This window comes from Scyliorhinus torazame, chromosome 21, assembly GCF_047496885.1.
Source record: "Scyliorhinus torazame isolate Kashiwa2021f chromosome 21, sScyTor2.1, whole genome shotgun sequence".
Taxonomy (NCBI): Eukaryota; Metazoa; Chordata; class Chondrichthyes; order Carcharhiniformes; family Scyliorhinidae; genus Scyliorhinus; species Scyliorhinus torazame.
The window spans coordinates 121,045,232-121,066,070 of record NC_092727.1 but is presented as its reverse complement, the minus strand read 5'-3'; positions in this window follow the sequence as shown (position 1 = coordinate 121,066,070).

Here is a 20,839-nt window from a genome sequence, read left to right as displayed (position 1 = left end):
ATTGTCCAACATGACGGTAAGCGGAATGCCATGGCGAGCGAAGGTTTCCTTGCATGCCCTGATGACAGCTGACGATGTCAAATCGTGCAGGCGTACGACCTCTGGATAATTTGAAAAATAATCAATTATGATGACGTAGTCCCTGCCGAGCGCATGAAAAATGTCCACACCCACCTTCACCAAGGGGGACGTTACCAACTCATGGGGCTGAAGCGTCTCAGGGGGTTGCGCCGGTTGAAATCTTTGGCAGGTGGGGCAGTTGAGCACCATGTTGGCGATGTCGTCGCTGATGCCCGGCCAGTATACAGCTTCTCGGGCCCTCCGCCTGCACTTCTCAACCCCGAGATGGCCTTTGTGTAATTGTTCGAGGACCAACCTGTGCATGCTGTGTGGAATCACAATGCGGTCCAGCCTTAGGAGGACACCGTCAATGACGGCCAAGTTGTCCCGGACATTGTAGAATTGTGAGCACTGTCCTTTGAGCCACCCTTCCATCATGTGGCGCATCACACGTTGTAGAAGGGGGTCAGCTGCAGTCTCCCGGCGAATACGGGCCAGACTTGCATCATTAGCAGGCAGATTGGCCGAAGTGAAGGCCACATGCACTTCGACCTGACATACGAACCCCCCCGATTCGGGTGGTGGGCTCACTGCTCTGGACAGGTCATCCGCGATGATGAGGTCCTTTCCCGGGGTGTAGACCAGTTGGAAGTCGTACCTCCGGAGCTTGAGCAGAATGCGCTGGAGGTGAGGGGTCATCTTATTCAGGTCCTTTTGTATGATGCTGACCAGGGGGCGATGGTCGGTTTCCACGGTGAACTGAGGGAGACCATACACGTAGTCGTGGAACTTATCTATGCCGGTTAACAAACCCAGGCACTCCTTCTCAATCTGCGCATAGCGCTGTTCTGTGGGGGTCATGGCCCGCGAGGCATAGGCGACCGGGGCCCATGATGCAGTGTCGTCCCATTGCAGGAGTACCGCCCCAATGCAGGACTGGCTGGCATCAGTCGAGATCTTCGTATCTCGAGAAGTGTCGAAGAACGCCAATACCGGGGCTGTGGTGAGCTTAATCTTGAGCTCCTCCCATTCCTTCTGGCGTGCGGGCAGCCACTGGAACTCTGTAGTCTTCTTCACTAGTTGGCGAAGAGCCGTTGTGTGGGAGGCAAGGTTGGGAATGAACTTCCCCAGGAAGTTGACCATCCCGAGAAAGCGTAGCACTGCCTTCTTGTCTGCCGGCTGCGGCATGGCTGTAATAGCTGTCACTTTGTCTGCATCCCGACGCACTCCTGACCGGGATATGTGGTCCCGTAGAAACTTTAGCTCAGTTTGGCCAAAAGAACACTTGGCTCGGTTGAGGCGCAGGCCGTGCTCTCGTATCCGAGCAAAGACGCGCTGGAGACGACCGATGTGCTCCTGTGGTGTGGTGGACCAGATGATGACGTCGTCAATATAGACGCGCACCCCTTCGATGCCCTCCATCATCTGTTCCATGATTCTGTGAAACACCTCGGATGCCGAGATGATGCCAAACGGCATTCTGTTGCAGCAGAACCTGCCAAAGGGAGTGTTGAACGTACACAGCTTCCTGCTGGACTGATCCAGTTGAATCTGCCAAAAACCCTTTGAGGCATCAAGCTTTGTAAAAATTTTAGCCCGAGCCATTTCGCTCGTGATCTCTTCCCGTTTGGGTATGGGGTAGTGTTCCCTCATGATGTTGTTGTTCAGGTCTTTCAGGTCGGTGCAGATCCGGAGTTCGCCAGAGGGCTTTTTTACGCACACCATGGAGCTGACCCATGGCGTGGGCTCCGTGACCCGGGAAAGCACTCCTTGGTCCTGGAGATCCTTCAGCTGCTGCTTGAGGCGGTCTTTGAGTGGTGCTGGGACTCTACGAGGTGCGTGAATGACCGGGGTGGCGTTCGGTTTGAGCCGTATTCTGTAAGTGTAGGGCAGTGTGCCCATGCCCTCGAAAGCCTCCTGGTTGTGGGCGAGGAGCGAGTGGAGCTGTGCCCTAAAGTCTGCATCCGGGAAGTCGGACGTGCCGTCTGGAGACAGAGTGTGTACCTGCTGAACGAGGTGGAGAACCTTGCACGCCTGTGCGCCTAGCAGGGAGTCCTTCAATGATCCAACTATCTCAAAGGACAGTGTGGCTGTGTATGCATTGTGTGTAACCTCGAGCTGGCAGGATCCCATGGCCAGGACAACATTTCCGTTGTAATCGACCATCTGACAGCGGGATGGCCGAATCGGTGGTTTGACCTTCAAGGCGTAGAAGGCTGACTATGCAATAATGTTGGCGGAGGCACCAGTGTCTAAACGGAATGTGATTGGCGATCGGTTGACCGTTAGGGTGGCACACCATTCATCACCCGGATTAACGCTGTTGACTGACATCGGCTGGTGGGTCCTGCCTGGGGACATCCGATTCCTGTCAATGACCGCAACGCGGAAGGTTTCCCGGTCGTCGGTATCACCGGTCTGTACGTTGTCAGGGTATGACTTGGTGTATGGAGGCTGAATAGCCCGCACGTCCCTGCGAGGCTGACGGAATTGGGGAGTGTTGGCAGGTTGAGCTGCTCAACAGCAGGCAGCGTAGTGTCCCATCTTGCCACAGCGGAGGCATTGTCGATTCTTTGCTGGACATTGCCACTTTAAATGTGCGGACCCACAGTTGCCGCACGTCGTGACGTCATGGCGTTCGTTGCGCCACTGCGCATGCGCAGTTCGGTCCTGCGTAGAGCGCGCCTGCGCGTCACGTCCCTCTGCGTCGATGTCTCTTTTGGCGCGTACAAGCGCAGGAGGCCGCGGAAAGCACGCAAAATGGCCGCCCTCGTCCGGGCCGTGGGCTGGGAGGACCTCGATCGACTGGACCTGTTCGGCCTCGTAGTACCCCTGCCGTGCCGATTCAGCCGCCTGGAATAGGGAGTACCGGCTGGTCGCGTTTTCATGGAGGACGCAGGCTTCGATGGCGATGGCTAGGGTGAGGCTCTTAATTTTGAGGAGCTGCTGGCGTAGGGTGCCCGAGGTGACCCCAAAAACTATCTGGTCCCGAATCATGGAATCGGAGGTGGCCTCATAGCCGCAGGACTGCACGAGGATACGGAGGTGTGTTAGGACAGATTGAAAAGGCTTGTCCTTACCCTGCAGGCGCTGCTGGAAGAGTACCTCTCGAAGCTCTCGTTCACCTCGACGCTGAAGTGTTGCTCAAGTTTCAGAAGGACCGTCTTGTACTTCGTCTTGTCCTCACCTTCCGCGAACAACAGGGAATTGTAGATGTGGATGGCGTGTTGCCCTGCCGTGGAGAGGAGGAGGGTGATTTTCCTGGTGTCAGATTCTCCCACTCTGTGGCTTCTAGGAAGAACTGGAAGCACTGTTTAAACATCTTCCAGTTGACGCCGAGGTTTCCAGCGATTTGGAGCGGCTGCGGCAGGCTGATGGTGTCCATGGCGCAGGATGGCGGATCCCTGAAGAGGTGCAGGTAGGTCTCACAGTTGCTGGGTTCCAATCCTGGTACTATGTCGTGTTGGGTGTTCCACTATACAGATGAACCAACACGGTTGTAGATGGTAGAACTCAGTTTTATTACTCTTAATAACAACATCTGTAAACTTAAGACTGTGGTTCGTAATTTACCCGTTAACCTGTGGACCGAGCCCTAACACTATCTTAGAGAGGCACTCAGCACATGGTGCATGTCTGAGTGGCACACTGTGAGCTCTGTGCCCTGAGCTGTCTCCTGCTGGAATGAGCGGGAACTGTGGTGTTCCCCGTTTTATAGTGCGTGTGCTCTCACTGGTGATTGGCTGTGATGTTGCTTGTGTGTTGATTGGTCCGTTGATCTGTCCATCAGTGTGTATGTGTGTTTGCACCATATGTTTATCTGAATATCATGACATGGTGAACAAAGACTTACAACAACAATGGTTTATGAAGTACTCTGAGCAGTTGTTACATGTTTTCCCTCTGTCTCCACTCCGGGGAGAACTCCATCATATGTGCCTTTAAGTGTCATCATGTGATCACTTGGTCTGCATCTTCCCTGTTTAAGTTGGGAGAGATGTGTAACAGTGAGTGCCTGTCGGGTGGGGGTGGGGGGGCTGGCGTTGCCGAATCTGTGTAGCTACTACTGGGCAGCTAATGTGGCAATGATTCGGAAATGGGTAATGGAGGGAGGGGGGGGGGGCGTGGAAAAGACTGGAGGCGGCGTCATGTGTGGGTACTAGCCTGGGGGCACTGGTGACAGCACCGTTGCCGCTACCGCCGACTCAGTACACCACGTGCCCGGTGGCGGCGGCGAAACTGAGGATCTGGGGGCAGTGGAGACGGCACAGGGGGGAGGTGGGGGCCTCAGTTTGGTCCCCGATACGGAACAACCCTAGGTTTGCACCGGGCAGGATGGATGGCAGATTCCTAAATTGGCATCGGGCGGGAATTAAAAGGATGGGGGACCTATTCATTGACAGGACTTTTGCCAATCTGAGGGCGCTGGAGGAGAAATTTGGGTTACCCCCAGGAAATGCCTTCAGGTATATGCAAGCTAGGGCGTTTGTGAGGAGGCAGGTAGGGGAATTTCCGCTGCTGCCTGCCCGGAGGATACAGGACAGGGCGATTTCGGGTGTGTGGGTGGAAGAGGGTAAGATCGCGGTGGTTTACCAGGAGCTGCAGGAGGCGGAGGAGGCCTCGGTGGAGGAGCTGAAGGGCAAGTGGGAGGAGGAGCTGGGTGAGGAGCTGGATGAGGGCCTGTGGGCGGGTGCCCTGGGCAAGGTTAACTCCTCCTCGTCTTGCACCAGACTTAGCCTGATCCAGTTTAAAGTGGTACATAGGGCGCATATGACAGGGGCGAGGATGTGTAAGTTCTTTGGGGTAGAGAACACATGTGTGAAGTGTTCGGGGATCCCAGCAAATCACGCCCATATGTTCTGGGCGTGTCCGGCGCTTGAGGGGTTTTGGAGGGGCTTCGCAACGGCTATGTCCAGAATCTTGGATACTCGGTTAAAACCGAGCTGGGGGATAGCAATATTTGGGATATCAGACGAGCCGGGAGTGCAGGAGCCGAGAGAGGCTGGAGTTCTGGCCTTTGCCTCTGGTAGCCCGGAGAAGGATCTTACTAATGTAGAGGGACGCGAAGCCTCCAAGTGTGGAGGCGTGGATCAATGACATGGTGGGGTTTCTCAGGTTGGAGAAGATAAAGTTTGCCTTGCGAGGGTCTGTGCAGGGGTTATCCAGGCGGTGGCAACCGTTCCTTTACTTTTTTGCAGAACGTTAGGAGGAGGTCAATAGCAGCAGCAACCCAGGGGGCAGGGGGGGCGGTTCTTGTTTTGGTTTATGTAAGGGGCGTTTGCCCCATTTTTGTTCTTAGTTTGTTAGATAGTTTAATGGTTAGAGGATTAAGTTGCTTTGTGTGTTGTCGTAATGCCCTTTTTATTTCTCTTTTGTATATTTTCTTTCCTTTCTGGAGTGTTTTGTAAAAATGTATGGAAAAATTTTGAATAAACATATTTAAAAAAAAACAGTGAGTGCCTGTATCTACAGCAAATATTCTGTCATACCGGAGAATTCTGAAGTAAAATGTTCCCACTTAAGCAGCAATTAATGTTAAAATTAACACTTCAGGGCGGCATGGTGGTGCAATAGTTAGCACTGTTGCCTCACCGCGCCGAGGACCCAGGTTCAATCCCGTCCCCAGGTTACTGTCCATGTGGAGTTTGCACATTCTCTCCGTGTTTGCGTGGGTCTCACCCCCACAACCCAAAGATGTGCAGGGTAGGTGGATTGGCCACGCTAAATGAAATGAAAATCGCTTATTGTCACGAGTAGGCTTCAATGAAGTTACTGTGAAAAGCCCCTAGTCGCCACATTCCGGCGCCTGTTCGGGGAGGCTGGTACGGGAATTGAATCGTGCTGCTGGCCTGCTTGGTCTGCTTTAAAAGCCAGCGATTTAGCCCAGTGTGCTAAACCAGCCCCTTTCTGGAGTGCCCTTAATTGGGGAAAAAATAATTGGGTACTCTAATTCTTTTTTTAAATTAACATTTCATACCATATCTGTTGGGGTGGCATTTCCATTTCATTTCCCCTGGGCTAGGGAGGGAAAGCTTTGTCATGGATACCATCTGGTGTCAACCCGTGACTCAATTGCTTGCACTTTTGCCTTTGTGCTAGAAGGTTGTGAGTTCAGGTCCTGCAACTTGAATTGTTCAAGAGGCAAATGGCCCTGACTCAGCTTCCGGCCTTTTGGCAAAATAATGGTGCAATTGGTGGCTGTCATTTTTTATGATCCCCATGGAGAGCAATAACTTTTAAAAGAAGGGAATTCCCACTTCACCATTGAAAGAGAAATGATGGGCAAGATTTAACTTTTTAAAACTTTTACTGTAATAAAACATTTAAATCAACTTAATTTGAACATCAATTAACAGGTGAAAGATATTTCAAATAAAGAGTCGGAATTCACTTTAAATAGGCACTACAACACAGGTATGCCTCATGTATTTACAAGCACTCACATTACTTCCACATAAATGTGGCACCTTGCGCAATCTCACAGTATTCCAACTCCGCCTTCTTTATGTAGGATCTCTCACTTCCTGTTCAATTGTTGTGGCCCTTGCATCACATTCATCAGCAGCCATATTCTATCCATGGACACGGTTAACACTGACAAGCCACGTCTATGAAGCCCCTTTCACTTGGGACACAACAGTTCTGATGACACAAAGTCCCAAAGACTCCATTATGCAATCTGTTTAAATCGTCTGATTGGCTCTCGCAACACTGAACTGACTGCATTGAGGTCTTATTCAATCCATGGGGCGGGATTCACTGTTTCTGAGACTTAAGTGTTAACAGCGACACAGAATTCGTGGACTTTCACCACAGTAAAACTGGCGCCGTACTTGAATCGATTCAACTACTGTTAAGGGACTAGCACCAGTGCCATGTGGGACACAATCGATTCCAATGAGAAATGGTGCGGGATTCGGCTGTTTCGTGATTGACACTCAGGAAGCTGACAAGCTGCAGCCGCATATAAACAATTCTCCTCCACACACAACATCCCAACCAACAAGATGGCAGCGATGAGAGCAGCCCCAAGGTTTGCGGGCGCAGAGCTTGACACCCTCCTGGACACCGTGGAGGAGTAGAGGATAACCCTGTACCCCGGTCCAAGAAGGAGGCTGCCAGCCGCCATTCGTCGTGCCTGGGCGCAGGTGACAGAGGCCGTGGGCAACACCATCCGGACCGGCCAGCAGTGCAGAAAGAAACTGCACAACTTCCTCAGGGTTAGTAGGCAGCATTGTGCCCCTGGCACCAACCCCTGTCCCACATACCCGTTACCTCACCACCCCCCCACCAAGATGGCGGCCCTGCACCACATGTTGGCACACATACCGGCCACCATGGCCGGATGCCCTGGCCACTGAGGCTACCAGCTACCCACCCCCTCGACTGCTCTTTCCAAGAGCCGGTGCAGACTCGATGGGCCGAATGGCCTACTTCTGCACTGTAAATTCTATGACATCACCAAAAATGTGTCCTGGTCCAGCCACGTCGACGCTACCACCAAGAAAACACAACAGCGCCTATACTTCCTCAGGAAACTAACGAAATTCGGCATGTCCACATTAACTCTTACCAACTTTTACAGATGCACCATAGAAAGCATTCTATCGGGCTGCATCACAGCTTCGTATGGCAACTGCTCGGCCCAGGACTGCAAGAAACTTCAGAGAGTCGTGAACACAGCCCAGTCCATCACACAAACCTGCCTCCTATCCATTGACTTCATCTACACCTCCCGTTGCCTGGGGAAAGCGGGCAGCATAATCAAAGACTCCTCCCACCCGACTTACTCACCCTTCCAACTTCTTCCCATCAGGCAGGAGATACAGAAGTCTGAGAACACACACGAACAGACTCAAAAACAGCTTCTTCCCCACTGTTACCAGAGTCCTAAACGACCTTCTTATGGACTGACCTGATAAACACTACATCTCTGTATGCTTCATCCGATGCCAGTGCTTACGTAGTTACATTGTGTACCTTGTGTTGCCCTATTATGTATTTTCTTTTATGTATTTTCTGTTATTTCCTTTTCATGTACTTGTTTTTAAACACATTTTATTCAAACTTTATCAAAGTAGGTTACAGCAAATAAACACCCCAGGAAACATTCTTCCCAACAATCAACTATACAGTTTGTACAGATTTTTCTCCTTTTTCAACCCCCCCTCCCATCACCCACCCCCCTGCGACGAACAGCTCCTCAAACATGGTCACAAACATCCCCCACCTTTTCTCAAACTCCCCTGCTGAGCCCCTTAACTCATACTTTACCTTCACTAACCGCAAGAAGTCATACAGATCACCCAAACATGCTGCTACCCCCGGTGGCGATGCCGACTGCCGCACCAGCAAAATTTGTCACCATGCAATCAGAGAGGTGAAGCCAAGACATCGGCCTTCCTCCTCGCTATGAGCTCCGGCTTCTCTGAAATCCCAAATATTGCCACCAAAGGGTCCGGGTCCACTCCCTCCTCCACTATTCTGACTACAACCGCGAACACTCCCGCCCAGAATCTCCCCAATTTTTCACAACCCCAAAACGTGTGCGCATGATTCACTGGCTCCCGCCCACACCTCTCACACTCATCTGCTACCCCCTGAAAGAACCCACTCATTCTCGCCCGAGCCATATGCACCCTGTGCACCACCTTAAACTGTATCAGGCTCATCCTTGCACAAGAGGAGGTCCCGTTTACCCTTCACAGTGCCTCACTCCATACTCCCCAATTGATCTCCATTCCCAACTCCGCTTCCCATTTCTCCTTGATCTTCACCACCCGCTCGCCTCCCTGCTCCCCCAGCCACATATATATATATACCCAATTCTTCCCTCCCCTTCCACATCCGGAAGCAGCAGTCGCTCCAGCAGGGTGTATCCCGACAATCTAGGGAACCCTTTCCAGACCTTTCGTGCAAAGTCCTTAACCTGGAGATACCTGAACTCACAACCCCTCAGCAGCTCTACGCTCTCCCTTAGCTCCTCCAGATTGGCGAACCCTTCCTCCAAATACAAATCCCTCACCTTGACCAGCCCCACTTCCTTCCACCTCCTGTATACACTATCCATCCCCCCCGGCTCAAACCCATGATTCTCGCACAGCAGCGTTAGCACCGACATCCGGTTAAGGGCAGCACGGTAGCATAGTGGTTGGCACAATTGCTTTACAGCTCCAGGGTCCCAGGTTCTATTCATGGCTGGGTCACTGTCTGTGTGGAGTCTGCACGTTCTCCCCGTGTGTGCGTGGGTTTTCTCCGGGTGCTCCGGTTTCCTCCCACAGTCCAAAGATGTGCAGGTTAGGTGGATTAGCCGTGCTAAATTGCCCTTAGTGTCCAAAATTGCGCTTAGTGTTGGTTGAATGGGGTTACTGGGTTATGGGGATAGGGTGGTGTGGGCTTGGGTAGGGTGCTCTTTCCAAGAGCCGGTGCAAATTCAATGGGCCGAATGGCCTCCTTCTGCACTGTAAATTCTATGATTCTATGATCCCTTCCACCCTAAAATGCCTTCACCGTGGACTGCACCACTGGGCTCCCTGAATACCTACTCGGAGCCATCGGCAATACTGCCGTCGCTATAGCCCTCAAACTAAACCCCTTACAAGATTCCTCCTCCATCCTAACCCACTCTACCCCTTCTCATTCCCACCACCTCCGCTCCTTGTCCACATTCGCCGCCCAGTAATAATGAAGCAAGTTTGGCAACGCCAACCCCTCCCCTGCTGTCTCTGCCTCTGTAGCAGGGTCCTCCCCACCCTCAGCACCTTCCCCGCCCATACAAAGTCAGAGATGATTGTGTCGACTTTCCGAAAAAAGGCCTTTGGTATAAAGATCGGGAGAGCCTGAAAGATAAACAAGAACCTTGGCAGAATATTCATTTTCACCACTTGGACCCTCTCCGCCAACGTTAAGTGCAGTGTATCCCACCTCTTAAGATCCTTCCTGGCTTCCTCCACCAGCTTCATTAAGTTCCACTTATGGAGCCCCGTCCATTCCCTCGCTACCTGAATCCCCAAGTACCTAAACCTATCCCTCGCAACCGTAAATGGCATCCCCCTAAATTAGCCTGCTGTGCCAGCTCATTCACCGGGAATACCTCGCTTTTCCCTACATTCAGCTTGTATCCCGAGAACCCTCCAAACCTCCCAACAGGCCCATAATCCTTCACGTACTCTCCAACGGATCCGAAACATACAGCAACAGGTCATCATCATAGAGCGACACCCGTGCTCCCTCTGTCCCCTCATTATCCCCTGCCACTCTGCTGACCCCCAGAGAGCCATCGCCAATGGCTCTATGGCCAGCGCAAACAGCAGCGGCGATAGAGGGCACCCTCGTACCCCTGTGTAAGTCAAAGCTTTGTGAGCTCATATTCGTCCTCATCCTCGCTCTTGGCGCCACATACAGCAACCGCACCCATGCCACAAATCTCGGCCCAAATCCAAACCTTCCCAAAACTTCGAACAAGTACCGTCACTCCACCCGATCAAATGCTTTCTCCGCGTCCATGGACACCACCACCTCCGGTACCAGAGCTCTCAACGGATTCATCACCACATTCAACAGCCGTCTTATATTACTCGCGAGCTGCCTGCCCTTCACGAAGCTGTTTGATCTTCTGCAACCACCCCGGGACACAATCCTCCATCCTCCCCACCAACAATACTTTCACATCCGTGTTCAATAGTGATATGGGTCTATATGATCCACATTCCACTGGATCCTTCCCTTTTTTGGGGATTAGTGTGATTATTGTTCTGCTTCATCGTCTCCGGCAACTCCCCCTTCTCCAGTGCTTCATTAAACGCCCCCAACAGTTGTGCTGCCAGGCCCGCCGCAAATTCCTTATAAAATTCTGCCGGGTACCCATCCGGCCCAGCGGCCTTTCCCTACTTCATACCCCTGATAATATCAGCACCTCCCTCAGCCCCAGGGGTTCCTCCAACTCCTGCCTCTTTGCTTCCTCCACCTGGGGAAATTCCAGCTCGTCCAGAAACCACCCCATGTCCCCCTCCTCTCCTCCTGGGTCTGCCTCATAAATTCCCTGGTAGTACTCCCTAAATGCCTCATTCACCTTCCCTGGCTCTGACACCACATCCCCAGCCCCAGTCCGGATCTTCAGTATTTCCCTGGACACAGCCTTTCTTTTCATGCACTTAATGATCTGTTGAGCTGCTTGCAGAAAAATACTTTTCACTGTACCTCAGTACATGCGACAATAAACAAATCCAATCCAATCCAGTTAGGGATGGGCAATAAATTCTTATCATGCCAGCGATGCCTACATCCCATCAAAGAATAAAAATAATGTCAAAATCACAGCATGGTGCCAGAATCAGATCACAATCCTGTTACAACTGCACTTGGAAGGAGGCCTACCTAATGACCCATCTGTGAGAGAAACTCAGTGGGAAGCAGGCTGGTTTAGCACACTGGGCTAAAATCGCTGACTTTCAAAGCAGGCCAGCAGCACAGTTCAATTCCTGTACCAGCCTCCCCGAACAGGTGCCAGAATGTGGCGACTAGGGGCTTTTCACAGTCACTTCATTGAAGCCTACTTGTGACAATAAGCAATTTTCATTTTTTTCAGTGTAACCAGAGAAGCTGACTAAAGTTTTATTTGTTAACTGTAAGCAGGATTCCTTGGGGTATTGGGGAGGGGGCCAAGACACTTCTGGACTCTAGAACTTAAGGATGGCACAGCGACTAGCACTGCTGCCTCACAGCACCAAGGACCTGGGTTCAATTCCGGACTTGAGTAGCTGTGGGGTTTGCACAGTCTTCCCTTGGCTGCGTGGATTTCCTCCGGGTGCACCAGTTTCCAACAACAGTCCAAAGATGTGCGAGTTAGGTGAATTGGTCATACTAAATTGCCCCTTCGTGTCCAAAGATGTGCAGTCTAGGTGGGGTTATGGGAATGGGGTGGGGACGTGGGCCAAGGCAGGGTGCTATTTCAAAGGATCGGTGCAGATTCTATGGGCTGCATAGCCTTCTGCACTGTAGGGATTTTATTTAGTTATTTTTTTAATTATAAATTTATAGTACCCGATTCTTTTTATTCCAATGAAGAGGGAAATTTAGCATGGCCAATCCAGCGAGCCTGCACATTTTTGGGTTGTGGGGGGTGCGACCCACTCAGATACGGGGAGAATGTGCAAACTCCATACAGACAGTTACCCAGGCCCAGGATCGAATCCGGGTCCTCGGCGGCGTGAGGCTGCAGTGCTAACCACTGCTTCACCATGCCGCCTTACTGTAGGGATTTTATAATTATATGAAAATGCTAGGCTGCCTTGCCATACCTTCAATCTCCACCGCCACCAGCATCTATTTGGCGACACCACCACCTTACGACGGGAAAAGTTATCTCCGGTGTTTGGCGCTGTCAAGGCCCAACCCTAATTTCCACTTCTTCCTGCTAGTTTTGGTATCGTGGTAGTCTGTATTAGGGGTATTACGGTACCTAGGTTGAGGCTGTAAGACCATTGGTGTGGGGGGTACCTGAGGCATGAAGATCATTGGTGAAGCCTGCCTGCTGGTTCCACCCAGTAAGGCGGAGTATAAGAGTCTGTGTCTCCCTAGCAGCCGCATTCTTTACCTGCGCTGCTGGGGGAAACATCTAGTCCAATAAAGCCTTCAGTTGTCATCCAATCTCGCTTCTGGAGTTATTGATCGAGCATCAGGTATCAACCCTGCACACTTGAGGCACGTCTTGCAGTGAAATTCTTCTGGTCCACCCTCCATTCTCATCCTCCAGGCACCCTCCCAAGTTTTAGACTCTCCAACCCCAATCCCATCTTGAGTTCAAATCCACCCCATTACATTGGATGGCTTCCTTCTCTGCAGTAAATGCCATTAACTCTATCTAAAAATTAGGTTCAAGGTCAGAGGTGAATAAACAAAAGAAATCCATCTATTCATTACTTTATAAAATATTTTATATTGATTCCATATGCTTTATATTTTTAACCTTATGCCCTAGTTTTCTCTGCCCAGTTGTAATTGGTAGAATGTAATCATTTTTATAATTCCATTTTAACACTTGTCAGCCACGAGCAATAAATTATAACTGCCCCATGTGACTACTTTTATCTGCTGCCAATCAACTCTTGTAACGAATACAATTATTTGTGGTTTTTCCTTCTTTAATCATTTGAATTATGCCAACATTATCATCTGCCACAATTGCCTTTGGGAAGCATTGTGCAGTTCAACAGGAAACACCAGAATTGTGACAGCCTGACAACATTACCTTTTTTACTCTCTCCTAAAAGAAAGAGAGAAAGGTTTGTGCTTTTCACTACCACCGAACATTGCAAAGCACTCCACCGCTAATGAAGTACTTTTTCAGTGTAGTCCCTGTGAAATGTTTAATAAGGAAACAGGGAGCCCACACCAAGTAAAATAAGAAAAATGTGTTATTTACTCAAACGATATGTGCACAACCCGGTAGATCCCTCCTCCGTGGATTCCATCTGAGGTCAGTGCCTTACTGGCCGACCTTACATGGGCTAATTGAGATACCCCATCCTTCGCGGGGCAGCTCATACTCTGCAAGGAGCACGGGGAAGACGAGCATTCCCACCCAGTAGGTTCTGTGGTGGTGTTACATAATGTAAGAAACAGTGCAGCCAATTTACAAACAGCAGTGTGATAATGACCAGGTGACCTGTTTAGAAGATCCCGCCGACGCGAACAGCCGGAAAGTTCCGGCCAATTTTTTCAATTTTTATATACTCAAGAAATGGATATGGTATTAAGCTGATGGCTTTTTTTTTTAGTACGTTTTACTACCATTGGTCAGCATTGTGAAATGTGCCAACAAGCATCACTATCAATGAGTTAATTAACAAATAATAATATTAACAAGGTTATGAATGTCTAAATATGTGGCGATAACTCCAAATTGTCAGCCTCAGAGTCACAATTTGTGGATTTGTAGGTCAACAACAAAGACTTGAGTCCATGACCTAGAATGACACCCCGATGCAGTACTGAAGGAGTGCTGCACTGTCAAAGGGGCAATCTTTGGATAAGATATTAAACTGAGGCCCCATCTGCCCCCTCAGATGAATGTGAAAGATCCTGTGGCATTATTTCATGGGCTGATGTCCTGGCTAAGATTTATCCCTCAACCAACACCTACTAAAATAATTTGGCCATTAAGTCATAGCTGCTGGTGACAACCTGCTGCGTGTAAATTAGCTGCTGTGTTTCCTTCATTCCACCAGTGATTTCACAAAAATAATTAATTGGCTGTAAAGTAATTTGGGACATCTTGAGGTTGTGAAAGGTGTCATATGATTGCATGTAATGTCTTTTTAATTGGTTCCAATTAAATTATCTTTTTGCGCATTGGACAGGTTTGGGGACTTGACCATGATGCTCAATGAATTGTGCAATGCAAGTGGTTTACAGGAACCCACATGAGTGATCACTTCCTGATATGTTGGCAAATATGTGTTCACGAATATATCTGCTGATATGCATGTCAAAACCTGCATCATCTTGTTAGCTGCTGTGATCTCTGTTGTAATCCATTCCACTTCAGTGGCAATTTGGTAAACAGTGTCAAAAACATTTGTGGTTCTTCTGTCAAGTGATCTCCTCCCATCCACCAAATCATGTTCCAAACTTCTCAAATTTTTCTTCACGTCTCATTGTTGATGAGACACCATCACCAAATCAGAAGCTAGAAAACGGGACTAGCTACCAGACATCCGTCTGAGCTACCCCATGACCAAACACTCAAGAGGTTTGCAAGCGCAGATGATTTTCTCTCTATTTTTTGAGTAGTGCTGTGGAACTTGCTCTCCAATATTTGATGGGCGCATTCACAGTATGGGGATGCAAGAATGTTACAGAGCCTCCTCTACTGGGAAGAATTCTATAATGGCAAAACGTGTAGAGATTATACTTAAACAGATAGTATAATTTTACTGGGCTTCATGATTGACAAGTGGCTTTGCCCATTGGCAGCTTAACTTGAACATGTGAGCCACCATTGCCCATAATAGAAAATCATAGGAGTCACTTTAACTTTGGGCTAATGTGTAAAACGGGTGAAATGGAATTTTACGCATTATAGGGCTATCTAATTTTTTTTGTCTTTTATTGATTTTAATGAAATGAAAAGTTGAGTGTTATTTATAATAAAAGGCTGAGTCAGGATCCCCAATTCTACACCATTGCCCCAAGTTTTTTTTTGTTCATGGGATGTGACAGTCGCTGGCTGGGCCAGCATTTATTGCCCATTCCCGAGAGCATTTAAGAGTCAACCATAATGCTGTGAATCTGGAGTTACATGTAGGCCAGTCCAGGTAAGGATGACAGATTTCCTTCGCTAAAGGACATTAGTGAACCAGATGGGGTTTTAGGACACTCGACTTTTAATTCCATACTTCTTTTGTTTTATTGAATTCAAATTTCACCATCTGCCATGGTGGGATTCGAACATGGGTCCGTAGAGCATGGCTTTGAGTCTTTGGATTACTAGTCCAGCAACAACACCATTACGCCACTGCCTCCCCTGTAAAAGACCTCTGTATGCAGGATGCAAATTGCCACTGTGTGTGACTAAAAGAGCAAGTTACTGCTTGTAATGTGTATGCATATGAGTGTGTTCATACCGTTGTGTTCTATTTGTGTAACCGGTTCCTCGCTGCCCTGGTGATGTTGCTAATCCACAGAGTTCGCTGATCTTAAAGATGTTCCATTTCTGTAAACAGTGTGACCCTGAAATCTGCATTTTGTGCATGACACAAATGAGCCATCCTCCATCCTCAGCCCTGTGACCGCACAGAACAGGAGGATGTGCCTGATCAACCTAAAAGCATTCTGCTGGCCCCAAAGCCATAGCAGTATCTCACAAAGTGATAATTATAGACTGACATTGAAAAATGTGCCACATCCCAATTCATAAGTTAGTTCATTTATCCTGTTGCATTCAGCTCAATTGTTTTGTAACTTAATTATTTTATTCCTGTCCTTCAAAAGCCATTTAAAATAGTGTGTAAGGGATGTTCCTTTTCATTGTAAGGTTGTAAATGCAATCATTAAGCAAAATGGCTTCTGTTAATATTATTGAAAGTTACTTTGAAGTCATTGAATAATCAGGAGTGCCAATCTTGTGGCTGGAATGTAGACATAAACAGAACAGTTTCCGATTAGGTGAGTTGTTGAACCAGCTCCTTCCCCTGTGACTGTCAATCATTCATCATTCCTAAGTGACTGCAATAAACTAGCTCTCAGACACGCAATGTTAACTAATTCATTCTATTGATAACATTGTTTACGTGTGCCAGTTATGTGTGGGTAAGGCTGTGAGGAAGGGAAGCCCTGTGGAGATGGGAGGAACCAATTCCATTCCAGATCAAACTCAGTGTGAATTCTCCAGTGCAGATGGTTTATGAACATATCCTAAGGTTATGCGTCACAAGCGTATTATGCTAGCAACGTCCAGCAAAAGGAAACTGTGGGCGCAATGCAGCGGACATGAAACAAAGTCCCGATTTCGGGTGCGTTTGGAGGTGTTTCTCAGTGTCTTCAGTGAGGAGATTCACCCCGCTATTCACCGGCACTTTGTCAGATTTTTGGGCCTCAAGCCGTTTCTCCCTGCCGAGTAGTGATTTCCTGCACTGGTGAATTTGTACCGGCTCCTCGTAGATAAGGGTGCCATTTTGTCCGGCAGCCCTGATCTCTGCACCCTCACCCTTTCATGCCCCCACCCCCCCCCCCCCCCCCCCCGGCGCTTTCTGGACAAAGACCCCTTCACCTCCCAATCTTCTAGATTGGAAGCCCACTCCCTGACTCTTCCTTTAATGGGCAAGTCCCCTCTCGCTGGGGCGCGACCCCTGGCAATGCTAATCTGGCCACCTTGGCACTTGCAGCCTGGCGCCCTGGCAGTAACACCTGGGCACTCTGGCAGTGTCACCTGAGCACTACCCTCTAATAGCTGCAAGACTCTCTTCCCCCCCCCCCCCCCCCCCCCCCCGGCCCCTCTCACTATGAGGTGCCGTCATGCCTGGTCCATGTTCGTGGAAACCAGTGCACGATTGAGGTCTCGCAGGTGCAGTCTGGGTATTTAAATGAGCCTAATGGTTTACTTAAATATGCTGATCTAGCTCACGCCCTCCTTGGATCTGCAGGTGCACCCTCATTGGCTTGTTGAAGGAGGATGATCTCAATGTCTGCAGAGGAACGATGTCTTCAGCCAGCTCCACACGAGAGTCCACAATTCCAGGGTTCCCTCCGCCAGTCTTGACTCTCCTTTTTGTTACGGGAAATCATGTCTTATATAAAGACAAATGGATTGACTTTGAGCACTCTCAATGAAAGAACAGTTCTGAAGAATGTATTCTTGTTGTTTCTGCTGCATTTATGCAGGAAGCTACTTGGGATGGTGAGCTTAAAGGGCTTGGCAGAAATTCAGGCTGATGTCCCATCTGCAGGTCATGTGTGTCATCCATGTGGACTCCAAAACTTAGACAGCCCTGGCGGAGGCAGAAGATCATTCATCTTTTTGCGGCACTGCACAGCGATCATTTTTTGTATTCCATGGGCACGGATCTCCCTACCTATGTCCTCCCAGGCTGGCCTGGTCAGGTGGAAGGACCTCCGGCTCCCATCGCTCAGAAAGAGGGCTTTGTGCATTTCCTTGATGGCTTGGAGGAAAATCCCCAGGGAGGTTTCGCTGAGCCACGGTGGAATTTCATAGAATCATAGAATTTACAGTGCAGAAGGAGGCCATTCGGCCCATCGGGTCTGCACCGGCTCTTTGAAAGAGCACCCTATCCAAGCCCACACCTCCACCCTATCCCCATAACCCAGTAACCCCACCCAACACTAAGGGCAATTTTTGACACTAAGGGCAATTTAGCATGGCCAATCCACCTAACCTGCACATCTTTGGACTGTGGGAGGAAACCGGAGCACCCGGAGGAAACCCAGGCAGACACGGGGAGAACGTGCAGACTCCGCACAGACAGTGACCCAAGCCGGGAATCGAACCTGGGACCCTGGAGCTGTGAAGCAATTGTGCTAACCACCATGCTACCGTGCTGCCCATATGAACCCATATCGCCAACGCATTAGCCTGGGCCTCTGGTTTACTAGACAGTGACACCATTCTCCTAAAGTTCTAGTTCATTTTTTAAAGTTTAGAGTTCCCAATTCATTTTTTCCAATTAAGGGGCAATTTAGCCTGGCCAATCCACCTACCCGGCACAACTTTGGGTTGTGGGGTCGAAACACACGCAAACACGGGGAGAATGTGCAAACTTAAAGTTCTAGTTCTAACTATGGTCACAAGTCTTCAGTCTGATCTCAAATAAATGTAAATGTAAAACAATTCTTTACAAAATCCAATTATTTTTCCAATTAAGGGGTAATTTAGCGTGGCCAGTCCACCTACCCTGCCCACCACATCTTTGGGTTGTGGGGATGAGACAGTGATCCGGGGCCGGGATTGAACCTGGATCCTCAGCACCGTAGGCAGCAGTGCTAACCACTGTGCCGCCCTCAAATAAACAAAATTAGGTGTACAGTGGCGTAGTGCAGGCATTGTCAAGCTTGGGGACTCAACCCGCGGGCGGGTGTCGGGAGGGTCGCGGAGCCGTCGTCGCGGCACTCCCGATTGCGGTGTGAACAGTTTGGTTCTCCTTGGGGCCATTGATTCTCTGTGCAACCCAATACCTGACCTGCAGTGAGTGGATATCTGTCCGGGTAGAATTTAAATATGAAGCCCGGACCTTTGACCCCGTGAGGTAACAGCACAAGGTTTAGTGAACTTCTTGCAAATGGCCAATTAATGGGCTGAAAGGTGGAAGATTGCGTGTGGTTAGTTGTCCCACTACCCAGCGGGGATCACGCAACTTTCCTGCCTGCCACTAGCCTTAGTCTCCAGAATGGAAAATGCCATCTGGTATCATTATATAAATGTACAATTTCCCCTGATGTTTTCCTCTTCTCCTTTCCTGAATATGTTGACTGGTACTGGTACTGGCACTTCAGTACCTCAAATAAGTTCCCACTCTTCACTTGTACATCTAAAGATTGAACTGTAACAGGTTACCCATCACAGCTGAATCCAATTCTGCCACACATGCAGTTTGCACACATGGCCATCATTCAGAATGGGAATCCAGGAAGATTAATCAATCATCCTGTCTCAAGTGTGTTGATGGAAAGTAAGATTGGATGGAGAGTAAAATAGATAATGTCATGATAGTCCCAGATGACTATAGGCTGCTTTCCCCTTTTGAGTAGGAGAGTTGACTGGTGGTGATTTAGCTTGAGGATCACCACACCTCAGGCAATGGACAAAGATGAGAAGGCAGGGCCTTCATGAATAACATCAGCCGGTGTGGGAATTGAACCCTGCTGCTGGTCTTGAAGAGGTGAAGTGCACGACCGGGTGGAGAGGAAGATTAGGCGGAGAGTAAGACTGGTTGGAGAGTGAAACTGGGTGGAGAGTAAGATTGGATCCCTGATCCTGTGGTTTCCTGCTGTGGTGGCTCACGACATACACTGGTGGCTTCTAGTAGTTAACAAAGGGCTTTATTGATGAAAGGCAAAGGCAGTTAAGTAACAGGTACAGATACAAAATAACAGGTCTTTACTGTTTATCATGCACTTTCGGGAGTTGGTTACTGTTGACTGTTCAGGGAGCGGGGGTGGAGGGGTTTTGTGGGGTTGTTGTGAATTGTAAAACTGTTGAAAATTTGTGGAATAAAAATACCTTCAATAAAAGATTTTCCACGGCTACCTGAGCGGCAATTGCTCTCAAAGGTATAGCTTCCGGAAATCGGGCGGTCATATCCATGACTTTAAGAATGTACTGATGCCCTGCCTTCGTTTTTGGCAACTGTCCAACACGGTCTATCAATACCCAACGGAATAGTTCTTCAAACACTGGTATGGGTATTAAAGCTGCTGGTTCAATCCCATGTTGTGGTTCACCTATTAACTGCCGGGTTTGACAGGTTCTGTCGAATTGCTCTGCATCCTTATGCAGTCTTGGCCAGGAGAAATGCCTTTTGACTGATGCAGTGATATGCCTGTAGATAATATTACATGTACTTCGCAGTATGGAACAAGGACATCCTGAAGGGGGCGGGTGAACAGTTAGAGGTCATAGTACACATAGGTACTAACGACATAGGCAGGAAGAGTGATGAGGTCCTGCAAAAGGAGTTCAGGGAGTTAGGCAGTAAGCTAAAAAGCAGGACCTCTTGGGTTGTACTCTCAGGATTACTCCCTGTGCCACGTGCCAGTGAGGCTAGAAATAGGAGGATAGTGCAGCCAAACACGTGGCTAAACTGGTGGCGTAGGAGGGAGGGTTTCAGATTTTTGGACCATTGGGATATCTTCCGGGGCAGGTGGGACCCGTACAAGAAGGACAGGTTGCATCTAAACTTGAGGGGCACTGATATCAAGGCCGGGAGGTTTGCTAAATTCACTTGGGAGGATTTAAACTAGTAAGGCAGGGGGGTGGGAACCAGAATGTGAGCTTAGAATGTGTAATAACTGAAGGGGAAATAGAGAACCAAAATAAAAGAACATCACCCTCAGGCAGAGCAAAAAAGGTGACAAGTGTGAAAAGGAAATGGTCAATGCAGGATTGAAGGTCTTGTACCTAAATGCACGCAATATACGGAACAAGGTAAATGAGCTTGTTGCGCACATTGAAATTGGCTGGTATGATGTGGGCATCACAGAGACGTGGCTGCAAAGGGATCAGGGCTGGGATCTAAATACCCAAGGATATGTGTCCTATCGAAAG